General features: G+C 41.6%; 1 long non-coding RNA gene across 1 annotated transcript in view; it reads right to left on the bottom strand.

Annotated features, from left to right (window-relative positions):
* Positions 1–6,588, bottom strand: part of LOC125943054 (uncharacterized) — a 6,869-nt gene extending 281 nt beyond the window's left edge. Inside the window, exons 1-2 of the long non-coding RNA XR_007465517.1 lie at positions 6,440–6,588; positions 2,507–2,563 (exon numbers count right to left, since the gene is read on the bottom strand). This is a non-coding gene — a long non-coding RNA (uncharacterized LOC125943054). The remainder of the gene's footprint in view (positions 1–2,506; positions 2,564–6,439) is intronic.
* Positions 6,589–8,034: the final 1,446 nt, after the last annotated feature.

Below are 8,034 nucleotides of genomic sequence, written 5' to 3'. Positions count from 1 at the left end.
AACCACATTTTTTTTCCTGTTCTCGTCACTATATATACCCTCAAAACGTCATACAACACGTGTGAAGGCATGGTAAACATGAACTAAAGAAAACCAGGAACCACACGCATGCAGTTTTTTTAGCCACACAGATTGACACATGTACACGTTTAACGCGAACAAAGATAATCAAGCTCTTTCGAGGATAATGAAATTGAAGGCTTACTGATGCATGCGTCACCAAATGTTGATATGTTTCTAGTGTCTATAGTTCAGCGCAATATCTTGCACCTGCTTCTATTCATGATGACTGCTTTTTTTGAATCTAGGTTTGCACTTATCTTTGGCAATGAAGGGCAAGAAAACCGTCAGCAGCCAGGGTATTTAATTTGTTATTGTGTTCTCATAGCCTGTCATTTATACATCTAACAGTTTGGCCAATGTAGGACCCTCCACACCCAAGAGGAATGCGGTATACAACACAAGCGATATAATCAATGAATTTGCTTTTATGTTCCTTCTCGCATGCAGTATCCAAAATTCTTTCTGGCCTTGACTTCCCACACAGGCTCATTAATTTAGTAGGCGTCGAAAAAACAACATTGATGTCACTCCTTCCAGCAATCTTTAATCTGTGGGAGAAACTATGTATGTATGGCATGGCAGCAATCTTTTTCTTTATATCGGTACTTGTACCATATACCTGCTCAGAACCTTTTTGCTGTGCCTTTTTAAGCAGTCCTGCTGTGACTGACATGAGCACGTGGCTCGGGTAAACAAAGCCGCTTAAACGTGAGACTTGCCGTTCGAAGCAATCGTGCATTAGGTGCAGGATAGCCATGTGACGGGAAGTTTGGATTCCTTCACATTAATTTTGTGCTCACCGATAACAAAACCTGCTGGGGTTAAGAACCTAGGGCAAGTAAGCCACTTTTACCATTTCATTCCGTGCATACAAAACTTGAAGAGGGGGAATCATGACGGTGTGTTTCAGTGAAGCGCTCAAGAAGCCATGCCGGCACCTAATGCACAATAGCTTCAGATGGCAAGTCTCACGTTTAAGCGGCGCTGGTTACCCGAGCCAAGTGAAAAAAGGTTCCGAGCAAGTGAATGGTACAAACACCGACATAAAGAAAAGAAAGGTTGCTGTCATCCCCTACATACATAGTTTCTCCCACATAATAAAGATTGCTGGAAGGTCTGATATCAACATAGTTTTTTCAGCTCCTAATAAATTGGGGAGCCTGTTTAGGAAGACAAAGCCAGAAAGAATTGCAGATACTGCATGCGAAAATGAACATAAAAACAAATTCATTGATTGCATCACGTGTGTTTTATACGACATTCCTTTGAGTGTGGACGGTCCTACATTGGTCAAACTGGTAGATGTGTAAATGACAGGCTACGAGAACACAATAACAAAGTAAATACCTGGCTGCTGATGGTTTTCTTGCCCTTCATTGCCAAAGATGCAAGCGCAAACCTAGATTACAAAAAACAGTTGTCATGAGTAGAAGCAGGTGGAAGATAATGCGATCTTTGTTCGCGTTAAACGTCTACATGTCTGTCAATCTATGTGGCTAAAAAACTGCATGCGTGGGGTTCCCGTTTTTTTTTAGTTCATGTTTACTGAGCTTTTACACGTGTTGTATGACGTTTTCAGGGTATATATAGTGATGAGAACTGGAAACGAATCTGTTGTTGAACGTTAACGCTGGCTGTGCGTCAAATTTGCCTTTCTGTTGTCCTTGTCGTTCAGCTTGCGCTACAACGAAATAGAAGATATCATTGATTTCAATGTCGTCAGGCTCGGGCACAAAATAAAATTTGTTCACCAAAATTAAGTGGTCACCAGGCATGTCTAGTTGAATTTATCTGAACATGCTCTACTGTCGGTGGTGAAGATGTTGCCAGTTTAAAGGGCTGCAAGAAGGCACTAGTTATGTTTTCTAGGGCAAGAAGGCAACAGAGTATGTTACCTAAGGCAAGTAGTCACAGGAATCCTGGATCAGTAGAAGAAAATTTAGAAAATAATAATTGGTTGGAACATATATGTCACACACTTCTGAGTCACCAAGCGCTTGTCTTTGTCTCCCTTTCTTGTGCCTGTGTATTTTTATTGCGCTAAGTTACTTGTTCATTTATGCACTATGATGATGAACTTGTTTTGGAAAACTTCAAATGTGTACCTGACGTTTGACTCCCTTTTGCATTTAAGTAAACATTATGAACTTGTCGCCGTGAACAGTCATCTCCATTTGCTGTACACTTGTGATATAGGGTTAACAGTATTTGAAGGTTTGTGCATTAAGGCAGGAGAGCAGCACTTGCTGGATGGCTCATCAATTAATTTGCAGAAAAATGCAGCAGTGTGCAACGATTGCATCACTAATGACCTTGAAAATCTTGTTAGTTATTAATTTGTAAACACCTGTTGTCAAACAGCCTGCTGACTAAAGGTCTGAACACGTTATACAGAATTACAGCAGGTACTACTACACGAAAGAAAACCTGTAATAGAACCTACCAAATACCGTATCAGTGTAGTGGCAGGTCAAATGGCTCCTCAATGCTTGTGTCCTTCCTGGGAGAAGGAAAGAAATGTTATCTTACACTGACAGCACCAAACCACACAAACGTAACTGCCACAGGACATGAGGAGTTGTAACTAGATACAGTCAACCTGCTTGACCATCTCATAGACATTCAACGACAGAATGTACCTTCATGGAGCCTCTAATCTATGAAATTCATGCTGTAATACAAACATGCTAGCAGACAGAATCAAAATTGCATGCATGGAAATTCTCAGGAAAACTATATTTCCTAGCTACCACAGTCCACTCCTTGTGAAGTACAAGTGACGGTCTAAGCTACAATCAGAAGGTGGAAAATTCGGGATCCTTTCTAGTAAACAACTAACCATATCTCTACCTGTACTCAGCAATACAAAGGTGAATCACAAGTACTATACTGATAAAGAAAAGTTCAGAACTGCTGCTAAGTGAGTGCTATAAATAAATGATTTCGAATTTATCTTCATGTAAGACTAGGCGTGTTAACTTTCTTTACATTACATGAAAGACTGGTCAGAAAGATATTGCATTCAGTCAATATTGTGATTTGCAAAACAGTAGTAAGAGGTTAAGGTTGGAGACCCTCAGGTGGTATGTTGCGATGTTTCGAGAAATTGTTTCAAGGAGCCTCTTTCCTTAACCCTTTCACATGCCAATTACTTGTGTTGATTGAAAACTTAGCTTCACCGCATTTCTTACATCTTCATATTCATAAAATGCTTACAGAAGTACAATAGATTGGGAGTTTTCAGTTCTTTAGTGAGTTTGTCAAGTTTATGGAATGTGCACTCCATGCAAAAACTCAGTGCAAGTACATCAGATTTGCAAACATCAACTATTTGATGTCTACCAGGCTTGAATAGCACCTATCCAGCCATTCGAAAATTATGACTGGTGCAACACGCTGTGAAAAACGATGAAAGAAGTGACATACACACAATTACATACACCAAGCAAAGTACCCAACCATCTACCTTCATACTTCCTTTACTAAAACAATTTGCCTGTGTAATTCAAACATGCAGCAATATTTCAATTAGAAGAGTTTGAAGATGTACGGGACACATTTTAAATATCCTTACTTTAATCAATGTCATTGCTATTAATGCACTATCTTGGTGTATTGAATTGTGTGCATAGCGTCGGAAAGGATTAATCATATTCATGCAATCTTTACTGAAACTCAAGGCATAATACTCATATTTGTTTACACTTTTGTGATGAGACAACACGACAGATGCGGGAGTTAAAAAAGCATCTTTATAAAATGCTGTAGAAAGCAAGTTGAAGCAAGTTTCTACAACCTCTCGCAATATCGAGCTATTTCCCATGAGTGTTCTAACAGTTCCTTGTAACATGATGCACTGTTTTCACAGACATAGCTTGAATCTTTGTATCCCAAGTTTTGGAAGCAACTTATGAATTGCTATAACAAGCAGATTTGAAGCCCCTACCCAGACTGCACAGCCACTTTAACACCACGTGTAATGAATTATGTCATCCATATGGCACAGTTTCCGATTATATTCCCGAGCATGAATCTTATAATTGCAAGTTATGTAAGAGTGTACCTATGCGATTACTTGGGGACAGCACGAAAAGACGGGAGAAGGCTAGACAACATGAATGCAGGCAAAGAATTTTGTTTACAGACAAACATATATATACTAGGCTTGTTGTCCTGCGTAGTTGCAGCTGCTGGATAGCGGGATAATGTAAACAACAACTGCACAGTTGATGAACTGCTGTTCTGCCTTTTGCTACACTTTGCGTCAAGGCTCGGTCCGAGTCACCCTTTTCGCACAATGTACCCCGATTGCTCGACGTGAAAAATAAAAGGAAAGTTCCAGCTTTCCCAACAGTCTCTTTGACACTATGACTGACCTTGTGAATATGATATAACAGTGGCCACCACACTTTAAGGAAATGTTAGACATGGGTTCAGAAGCTCTCCTCCACTTGGTGATGCCTCGATTTCTTGAGGACGCCTTTTGGTGTTCCTGTGATGAGCTTCACAGCGAAAGAGTGTGCCGATGCGGAAGGCAGAATACCCTCCTCCATACATCGGGCATAGCTCCAGCATACATAACACTAACCAAAGAAAACCCTGCGGTCCAGAAATGGAAGATCACTGTCTAGTGGTAGTTTTTCCCCGTACGTGAACTCATCTAGCACTGCAGAGAAGACAGGAAGAAAATCACTCTACCCATTTAGTAGCCTTACTTCACCTAATATAGAGGAGAAAGTTGCCAATGAAGCAAAATAACTTTACTACACTGGTGCCCACAATAGCTAGTGTTTTACGGTTACCTGACAGTGTTTTTGTCTGTGAGAAGTTGCCAAGCAAGGCTACTCAAGGAATTCAGCCATTTTTTAATGTCTCCTCCACAGTGCCAGGTGTGCTCATGGAAGTAAAACTGCTGGAAGGCAAGCTCCAATATCTGGCTTGAAGGTTTTCTGTGGTGAGCATCATGCTGGATCTATGCCCCACACTCAAAAGTGTCTTGGCCTTTCCTATTAGCGCACTTGAACACTGAAGCGTGTTGTTGCTACAGGAACACAAGGGCACTACCACGAAGTGGAGGGGAGCTTCAAGACCCAAGTATGGTTGCTTTTAACAGTGTGTTCGCACTGCCTTTCGCCATGCGTTGCCAAGAAGCATTTAACGGAGCTGAACATAGGTGAAGTCTTCAGTCGGAGTACTTCAAGGAAGCCAAGGCCTATCACTGCTATACAATAGGTACACAAAGGAAGCTGTCAATTCAAGCAAATTGCTAGGGAGAGTTGGAACTACCTTTTTATTTTCAGGGCCAACAAACTGGTCAGGTACGAAAATGTCAACCGGACCAGGTCAAGACAAGAAGTTTGCATCAAGAAGTATGTGCTGGAGATCATAGGAAGTGCAGTTGGTGCTGTTTACAACATCCTACTGCCCTGCAGCAGCAATTATGTAGGACAAACAGGACGACGACACAAGGACTATCTTAGGAAACACGCACAGACCCTCGACACAAGATGGGGAAGCAACGTAGCTATTGATGCTGCTTTGTGCAGTTGTATATCAAGTTTTGAGCAATGAAGAATCCTCATCGCACATGTTCAAAACATACAAAACTTGCAGAATAGCCCCCACATATGCTCGTGTGTATACACTTATTCTTCTAGACAAATTAAGGTATTTCAGATGAACTGCTAGAGCGTTCTGAACTGGGCTGGTTGGTGCATGTATAGGAAGGAACTGAATGGTGCCATAGACAGGATAAAGGGAATGTGTTGCTGTGCCCTTCACCTTCACTTCATTCTGGCAGTAGTGCTGTTCATTCCCTTCAAAATATTCATATATTTTGGTCATCTGACCACGTGACACAGCTGTGTGCTGAAGCTATATTTTACATTGTTATGATACCTTCCAATGTCACACGCAAATCCATCGAGGCATCTTCACCTATTATAGTAAGCTGAGCAGTAGCTAACAGTGAGCTTAACTGTGGCTACACTTAGTTACCATGGAACCCATGCATGACAATGTTAGAGGTCAGTATGCAGGTGTTTTTGCATACTCATAGAGGCAAACTAAACCAAGAACTTTTATTGGTGCATGTTTTATCTGTTGCCTCATATCCCGAAATCTGGTGCTATTAGTGTTTTTTGAACACAACTCATGTGCAACCGAGACAAGTATGAAACAATCCCACTTTCAAGTCGACGTCCTCATGCTGAACCAATTGGTTGCCCCAGGAAGCACAAAACATCATTTATCTTTTGGATGCATCTGCAACAATTATTATACTTGTATAGGCATTGTCATTCAACCAACATTTGCAGTCAATGTCCATTAGGACTGCATATGCATGACTGATATACGATAGAATGGCACAGCTTACCAGAACAAATAGCACAATGCAAGACTGCTTTGCCACTGGTGTTGCAAGCAGGCCCCCATGACTGAGAAACTGAATGCAAGGCGGCACACAGACACCCTTCACTGGTGCAACAGCTGCAAATGAAATACTGATATCAGTTACTTTCTGACCGGTCATCCAAAGCAAAGCACATTTTTATATACAATTACACTATTGCATATAAGCTCGTCACTGAGTTACTGTTATTGCTGTGAGATAGCTCACAGTATTTTATAAAGTGCTAATGGCCTCGTTTAACTTTTTGCAAAAAAAAAAACTTTATGAAGCACTTTCTATTAGAAAAATGAGCTGACAAAAATTTTGCCCTGCATAACTTACAACACATGCACGCATTTTAGAATTATTGCAATGATGCGTGTAAGCTGAAAATTAGTCTATGCAACTCGAGACAGTAAGTGTGAACCTCCCTTCAACATCAGTGTTGACATATAGTTTGGTTTGTTTTTACACTTGTTAGGAATATATATAACTTTGGAATGTCCGTAATGCACGTTTGGCCACCACTATTCTATGTCAAGGTTAAGTTAAAAATTACTTTTCGCATGCATTTGTTTTACAATTACGGCCGCATATGGGCAGAACTTAAGCGGCAATCCTCCCTCCCAGAATACGTGATATGCTGACGTACTGCGTCAGAACGTTAATCGTCAGCCTGGTAGCTGTCAAAAAAAGAAAAAAAAAAACGAATACAGATTGCCAGGTAGAAAATAATCCGTTTCCTTTGCAATGACTCTTAACGGGTATCACGCGGACAACTTTCAATTGCGATCGTGCACGATTGCTCGGGCTCTGCTACAAACGAAAGGGCACCGTGTGACACCCGTGTTCCCTACCACTGCAGGTGGCACAAGGTTATGGCAGTAAGCACGCTCCACCGTCATTTGATTGTAATGAAGGGGCATGCACATCGAACATGCTCAATGAGGTCTTCATACATGAGCAATCTTCCAATCCCGGGCGTGAACACTGCGATTATGCACGCCCAGCACTGCGTCCGAAGCTTATAATAATGGCTAAAAATTTCACTGTGATGCAATGCGTCACCGAATATTGGTAACATAACGTTGCACCGCGTCGAGAGAGATACTAACGGGTACAACGCCGCCACTTAATTTTGGAACGCCGAGCACACAGCACAACACAGTACTAACTGGATTGCTAACGTCCGTAAACCAGCGGCCACATTAGACGACAAAGGAGCTAATAGAGGCGTCAACACCGCTAATATTGCCTACACGCCTCAGTTGTAGTGAGTATGCATACAACACAACAAATGAAACACCCCTTTATCACAGACTCGCAATGTCGCTTTGTCAATCCTCATGGCCAAGGAATCTCGTTAAAGAGCGTGCTCACACAACACAATTGAGCCCATCACCGGCCATCGCGGAGCATTTCACACGCGCGACGTGCACCAACAACGAAAAAAGGACACTTAAATCACTTACTTGTGTAACAATCCAGCGCCGATTTCTTCCGATTTAGTGTGAAATCACAAATGCGACAGGAACACCACCTCCACCGCCCGCCATTAGCGAGTACTCGTACAGTTGTTT

The sequence above is a fragment of the Dermacentor silvarum genome, chromosome 2 (assembly GCF_013339745.2).
Source record: "Dermacentor silvarum isolate Dsil-2018 chromosome 2, BIME_Dsil_1.4, whole genome shotgun sequence".
In the NCBI taxonomy this organism is placed as follows: domain Eukaryota; kingdom Metazoa; phylum Arthropoda; class Arachnida; order Ixodida; family Ixodidae; genus Dermacentor; species Dermacentor silvarum.
Note: the sequence above shows the minus strand (reverse complement) of the source record. Positions and strands in the feature narration are given on the sequence as shown.